This window comes from Pelodiscus sinensis, chromosome 1, assembly GCF_052426305.1.
Source record: "Pelodiscus sinensis isolate ZL-2025 chromosome 1, ASM5242630v1, whole genome shotgun sequence".
In the NCBI taxonomy this organism is placed as follows: domain Eukaryota; kingdom Metazoa; phylum Chordata; order Testudines; family Trionychidae; genus Pelodiscus; species Pelodiscus sinensis.
The window spans coordinates 191,164,562-191,171,121 of NC_143052.1; positions in this window are offsets into that span (position 1 = coordinate 191,164,562).

Below are 6,560 nucleotides of genomic sequence, written 5' to 3' on the forward strand. Positions count from 1 at the left end.
TATTCAGGACTGTGGCACAGAAGCTATGGGTGGCAGAATTAGTTCTCTATACAAAATAGAGAGCAGAGGTCTAGTATAGGCACATGGCCATGTATGCCACCATAATCACATACTGCACATGGGGCACTCAAGGTCAACCTAATATTTCTTTATTTTGAAACATTTAATACCATTTTAAAATAACATGGAATCAAAGATTGAGAAGGAGATTTAATGGCTTTCCATTTTTAACAATGATTATAATGGTCATTTGTTTTCCCGAAAACATTAAGAAAACGCAGGTAACTGCTTATTTTTGTTAAACTGTAAATTATCTTTTCTGTAACATAGGAAAATTTCTTTTACAAATCCTTATTGCACAAGGCTATGACTACCATGAATGTGATTCAGATTATGGCAATGCTTAAACTACTATAAAAGCTGCAGAAATGAAAAGATCCATTACCAGCTTCTTTAACAAAAAAGATTCCAAATGAACAAATAGTATACACCGTCTTCTGTTTCCCTGCACTTTTTAGCTTTGGTTTGTTAATTCATCTGGGGCCTGACCCAGAGAGGCTTTCAATGACCTTTGAATCATCCATCACTTGTGCAAAGATGTGGCCACAAAGTATCCATATAGTAATGAGTTTGTTACCTTAGTACTCTGAAGAAAAGACTTGAAACATTCTATCTTATGGTGACAAATGTACCTGTTTGGAAGTTAAGATTTATAATTAAAATATACCTTGATTTTCATGTTACATAGGACTTTTGATAGTTGTCAGCATGAAGTGATTGATTATATTTCCTCCAGCAAGTGCTAGATTACAATTTAGGGCAATAATGTATCAATCCCTTTCTGAACTTGCCTAAAATTGTTACACAGAACACAATTAAATTGAAGGCTAGGAGGACATTGGTAGTCAATATGTTTAGACACCTTCTAATAATTACCCAAATCAGTATGTTTATATTTACTTTCTGGAAAATAATAAGGCCATTCATATATTTTGAGATGAAGCTTGCCCCAACTAATACAAGAAAAATTTCAAATCAACTTCCATGTTGCCTAACAAGCAGAAACAAACTTTGCTAATATTAACTGTCTGATTTGCATGAATTAATTTTATAACATAATTATAGGAGTCTGTGCCTTGAACTTCCACTGAGGGAAGTCCATAGGAAAAATGTGTGGCCAGAGACTCACATTTTAGACTCCAAAGATGGTTCTTTGGATGTAGAACAACTCAAGACAACTCTTGTAACAGCAAAGGTGTACCTGCATGTCACAGTGAGGAGTGCTCACTCAGTCTAATCCTATGGAGAGTGTTGCTCTACTTGACTCTCCCTCCCACCTGCAGAAATGTCCCTGGCCACTCACATGCTGAGTTGTAATTTTGCCCAGCAGGTTTTCTCTTCATTTTCTTTCACTTCCTACTCCATTATTTTATTCCTCTTCCCCAATTAAACAAACTGCACTACATATAACTTGTATAACTTGTTCTAATTTATCACCATGCTCATTTATTTGTAATATTTTATCCCCATGCCTGCCTTATATAAATATTTTGTAAGCACCCCAGAGGGATTTTTTCCTTTCCTGTTTGTTGAGCACCCAACTCAAAAGGGGACAGATCTCACTATAGTATTGTCTACAGACCCCCTATTAACATATTTCCAACAAAAATGAGTGTAACTGAATACATAATGTTGTGAAATATTTAATAAGGAACCATCATAAAAACATCTTCTATTTATACCCTAAGCCCTTCATTCTATACTGCAACACATTAAAAAAAAGTCACACGTTTCTATCTCGTATCACTCATCAATTTCAGCCTCATTCTGCTCCTACTGAAATCAGTGGTGTATCTTTTGCATGGCTGCTCAGCTTTATAGTCAGGAACATAATGTGTCTGCATGCACACACGAGTCTTTTAGCATATGGGATTATCATATAGAAAAGGTTGGGAACCACAGATACCATCCTATTGTATTCAGTGGTAGCAGTATTGGGTCTTTTCCTTTTAAACACTACAAAAGTACCCTTCCTGGTCTTCACTACAGGACGAGCTCGATTATGATCTAACTCAACACTGTCTGTACAGAAACTCCATTCTGGAAGACAAGATGTCAGTTTCCACACATGGCTCTTATTTGCCCTGAATAGCCAACCAAATCATGGCGATGGGCATTTAAAAGCTTTTGAAAACAAAATTCCTTTAAAGCAACTAGCCAAAAAGAATAGAAGTCATGTAAGAGCACAATCTGGCAAAAGGCTACCCCCTGTGCTTAGCTCAGCAAGAATAAATGTGCCCCAGTGCAGTCCACTAAATACTACTAATCTTCTTGGTGACAAGATACCATTGATAAGGTCAGGCCAAGAGGTGAAAATGAGGGTAAATTTAGGATTTAGCATCACTAAAGCCAATCTCTGAGGAAGTGGATATTTGATCACATATAGTCTATTCCAGATCCGGGTATGTTTTAGGAGCGAAGGAGGTAAAACCAGCACCACACTTTGATCATGTCAGGTTTTGTTTTGGAATCATCCATCTGGTAACTTGGAGCTGACAACTGGATACACCCTTTTAAATAAGTTGACAGATAAAACTAATGCTGCTTCTTTAGTTGCAGGGAACTAGTGAAAAGTAGCTGCCCCTCCCTTCAACCTGGTAAGAATGAAATATACCTAATTACTGCTGCATGTAAGGTCATGTAATAAGAGACTCAGCATTCACAATGTTCTGTCAAGATATGTCAGTTTCAAACATTAGACACCTTTAACCTTTATCACGAATTCAAAAACCTTCATAAAAATATACATTGTGTTACAGAATATATTATTTTGATCATGAAGACAACCTTTGAAATTGATAATTATTCTCAAGTTGAAGTAAAGGTCACCAGAATGTCATTGCAGTACTGCCACTCAATGACAGAAAAGCAAAGATTGAGTTACGTGCCTGCAAATTTCACTTAAGTAACAAATGGCCCCAGTTTGTCTGTCACTTAGGGCCCTTTTTGTTAGTTTTCCCATAATTGTGCTAGATCAATGGAAGTGAAATGGCACATTCATCACTGATAGAATCTTTGTTAAAGATTTATAATCCTTTGATTTGTGTGCTCTTAGGGCTTGAAGGCATTTTCCAGTAGCTCTTCTTTATCCTGCAGGGATTTGTGCCTCTTTAACTGGGAATTAATTTAATCCCTACATTAAAAGACACCAGAACCACAGCTTTCACTAGATGTCAAGTTAGAATTAAAATTAAATTGGTTTCTATAAAGTTAAAGAAACAAGGAAATAATTAGAAATTACATATGAGAAAATAGGATATCCCTGGAGTAACTTAAGTCATGAATTCCAAATAAAAAAAATTGGTAACTGTTGCTTTTTTTTTTTTTTTTTTTTTTTAATGACACTTCTCCCCACCAATAGTTAGGCAGTAGTAAATATATGGTCACTACAGTAAAACTCAATTGGTCCGGCATTCAATGCTCTGGCACTCCTGATGGTCTGGCACCATCAGGAACCCGGAAGTGCTCCAGCTGCTGGACAATTGGAGCTGCTCTGTACTCGGCTTCCCTGATTCAGCCGCTGCTGAAACTGACCAGCAGCTGAATCGGGGAAGCAGGGGGCAGAGCTAAGGGACCAACCCGGCGCACTCCAGCTGCTCTACCCCAGGCGTCCCGATTCAGCCGCTGGTCAGTTTCAGTTTCGGTCACAAATCAAATGCTGCACTCAAATATCTGAGACATCAAAATGAGATTTCAAGACACACCTTTTGTATATTCTGACCAACAATTTAGTTAGGCTATGTCTACACTATGAGGTTTTTTTGGCAGAAAGTATGCTAATGAGTCGCAGGAATCGCGACATTATTAGCAGATTGCAAAGGGGTTTTGCGCAAAAAGAAGCAGTGTGGATGTTCCCTTTTTGCACAAAACCCCCGTTTTGCGCAAGATCCGTATGCCTCTCCAGGTCAGGGACACAAAAACCCCCTTGTGCAAAAAGAAATGGCAGAACATATGCTAATGATGTCCCGACATGCTAATTAACATATTTTCTGCTGAAAAAGCTTGTAGTGTAGATGTATCCTTAATGTTGCCATTTAAAATATAGTCATTTGATTTTGGCATTAGCACTCCAATGAGATGAACAAGGGCAAGCTACACAGTTTAGAACTATTATTTCAAGCTACATAAACTCAGGCACAGGTAGACAACATTATATTGGTTTGTGTTTAGTTGAAAATTTGAGGATTTTTCTCATTGCTCTGAGGGCTAGAGATTCCTCTTCCATTGCAAAAAAACAACTAAACAACAATAATAAAAAAAAACAACCTACCAAGTAAACTTAGATTATAGATTCCAAATTGACAACCACCATGTGATCATCCAGATATAGCAAGCTGGCCTGTGGAGGAAAGATTCCCTTTGAAGTTAGTGGCAGAACATTGGTTATTTTCAATGGCATCAGCATCAGATCCTGCATACAGTTTTCCAAAATACCTTATTTCCTTTTCTAATGAAATGGTAACTTGTTTTAACTATTAAATAGTGATGTTAGCTTATAGTAATTTAAAGGATTAACCCATAAGCCTTGTTTGATCACTTATTGTTTAAATGACTACAGGCACACACAGACACTCTTGCTGCCTCATTATCAGAGGCAGCAAGGAATAGGGGAGCAGCTCTTAAGACACATGCTGGTTCCCATGTAGTCACTGGCCCCCACCCTCACTGCCTCCCACAGTGGTAGCAGTGCAGGGGGAGGACTGGAGGGAATCAGCTTAAAAGCCAGCTCCCCGCAAGCACTGGATCCCATGAAGGTGCCTGCCTCCCTGCTCCTGCAGCGATGCCTATGATCAGGGCTCGCCAAGTGGTGGCGAGCCCTGCTTGCCAGCTGTGTGGAAGCACGCGCTGTGCATGCACAGACCGCGCTGTGCGGCTGCACCAGGTTAAACCTACTCGCCACAGGCGAGCAGCTTGCCTGATTTGTCAAGCCCTGCCTATGATACAGAGGCAGCAGCATGGAGGGTGAGGCAGGAGCTGCTGCATGTGAAAAGACAGCTTTTAAGCTATCTCCCCACACATGCAAGCTCATGCGGAGCTACCTGCTCCTCCCACCCTGGTGCTGCTTCTCTATCAAAGGCAGCAGTGCAGGGGGTAGGGTTGCCAGATGGTCTCCCAAAAAATACCGGACACCTGGTATTTTTTGGTTGGGGGGGGAGGAGGGTGGGGGGGAATAAGGAACACGGGATAAGCAGCAATCGCAGCCCCGCTACCCAGCTGGGACTCCCAGGCTGGAAGGCGGGGCCACGATTGGCACTGGGAACCTGTGATTGTGCAGAAGCCTTGTGGGGGCAGACTCCCAGCCACTTCCTCTGCCCCCACCAGGCTTCTGACACAACCAGAGGAACCCAGTGGCGATTGCGGCTCGGCCTCCCAGCTGGGAGTCGGGGCCGCAAACACCACTGGGAACCCATGATTGTGCAAAAGCCTGGCAGGGACAGGGCCACCACGTCAGGCTTCCGGCAGGCGTCCAGCCAGAAAAAAAATAATCAGAGAATACCGGACACTGCCTATGTTTTTACTGGTCCCCCTCAGAGAAGGACTGCAGAAGCACAACAGCCTTTGTCTATGGTGGGCCTGGGTTCCCCGCAGAGAGAGGCTTCTTCATTGGATGTTGGAGCAGCCTGTATGCTGGGAGTTTAGGCCTCATGCAGACAAGGGCTGCTGCTGCCCACACTACGGAGCAGCAGGCCGGAGCAGCTCTGTGTGGGGAGCCAGTTTTTAAAGATACAGAGGCAGCAGCAGAGGGTGGGGTGGGGATGGGGGTAAGCAGGGGCCTCCCTGAGAGTGGAGCTGGAACCGTGAGCACACTGGCTGCCAGCTCTGCCCCAGGGAGTATTTTAGTAACTATGTAACCGATAATATTATTTGCGGCTACATGATTACTAAAATAAAAGTTATCTACCATCCCTATTAAGTAGTTATTTGCTGGCAGGAGTGACTGTTCTGCAGTATTTTATGATACAATGTGTTAGGCATGACAGCTGAAGACAAAAAATATTTAACAAAAAGTAATGAAGCAACAGATATCTTGACATTGATGAGAGACAACTTGTGACAATTTGTCAGCAAAGTAATGCCTAAGAGGAAGAATATTTGCAGTTTAAGATGTTTTGGCAGCGGCTAAGAAACAGTGCAGTGTACTTCAAGATTTCCTTTAAGTTTAAAAACATGGACACACAATTTTCCACGACATTTACAGCAGTCCCATAGATCTGGAAAAATTTTATATTTGATACTCCTAAGAATTGTAATTTAATATTAAAGAACATTAGAATAAAGGCTAAAAAAGAAATTTAAGAAAAAACTAAATATTGTAGATGTGAACCCTTTGGGATTTTCTTTCATCCTCTACCCTTAGTTCCTGATTTTAGGGAACTCTATCAGTTTCCCTAAAGAGATAGGAAAACATGATAGTCTTGATAAGCAAAAGTAAGTAATTAAATATCTAAATTATGTCCAAGGCAAGTAAGACACCCCCCAGAAAAATATTAGAAATACAA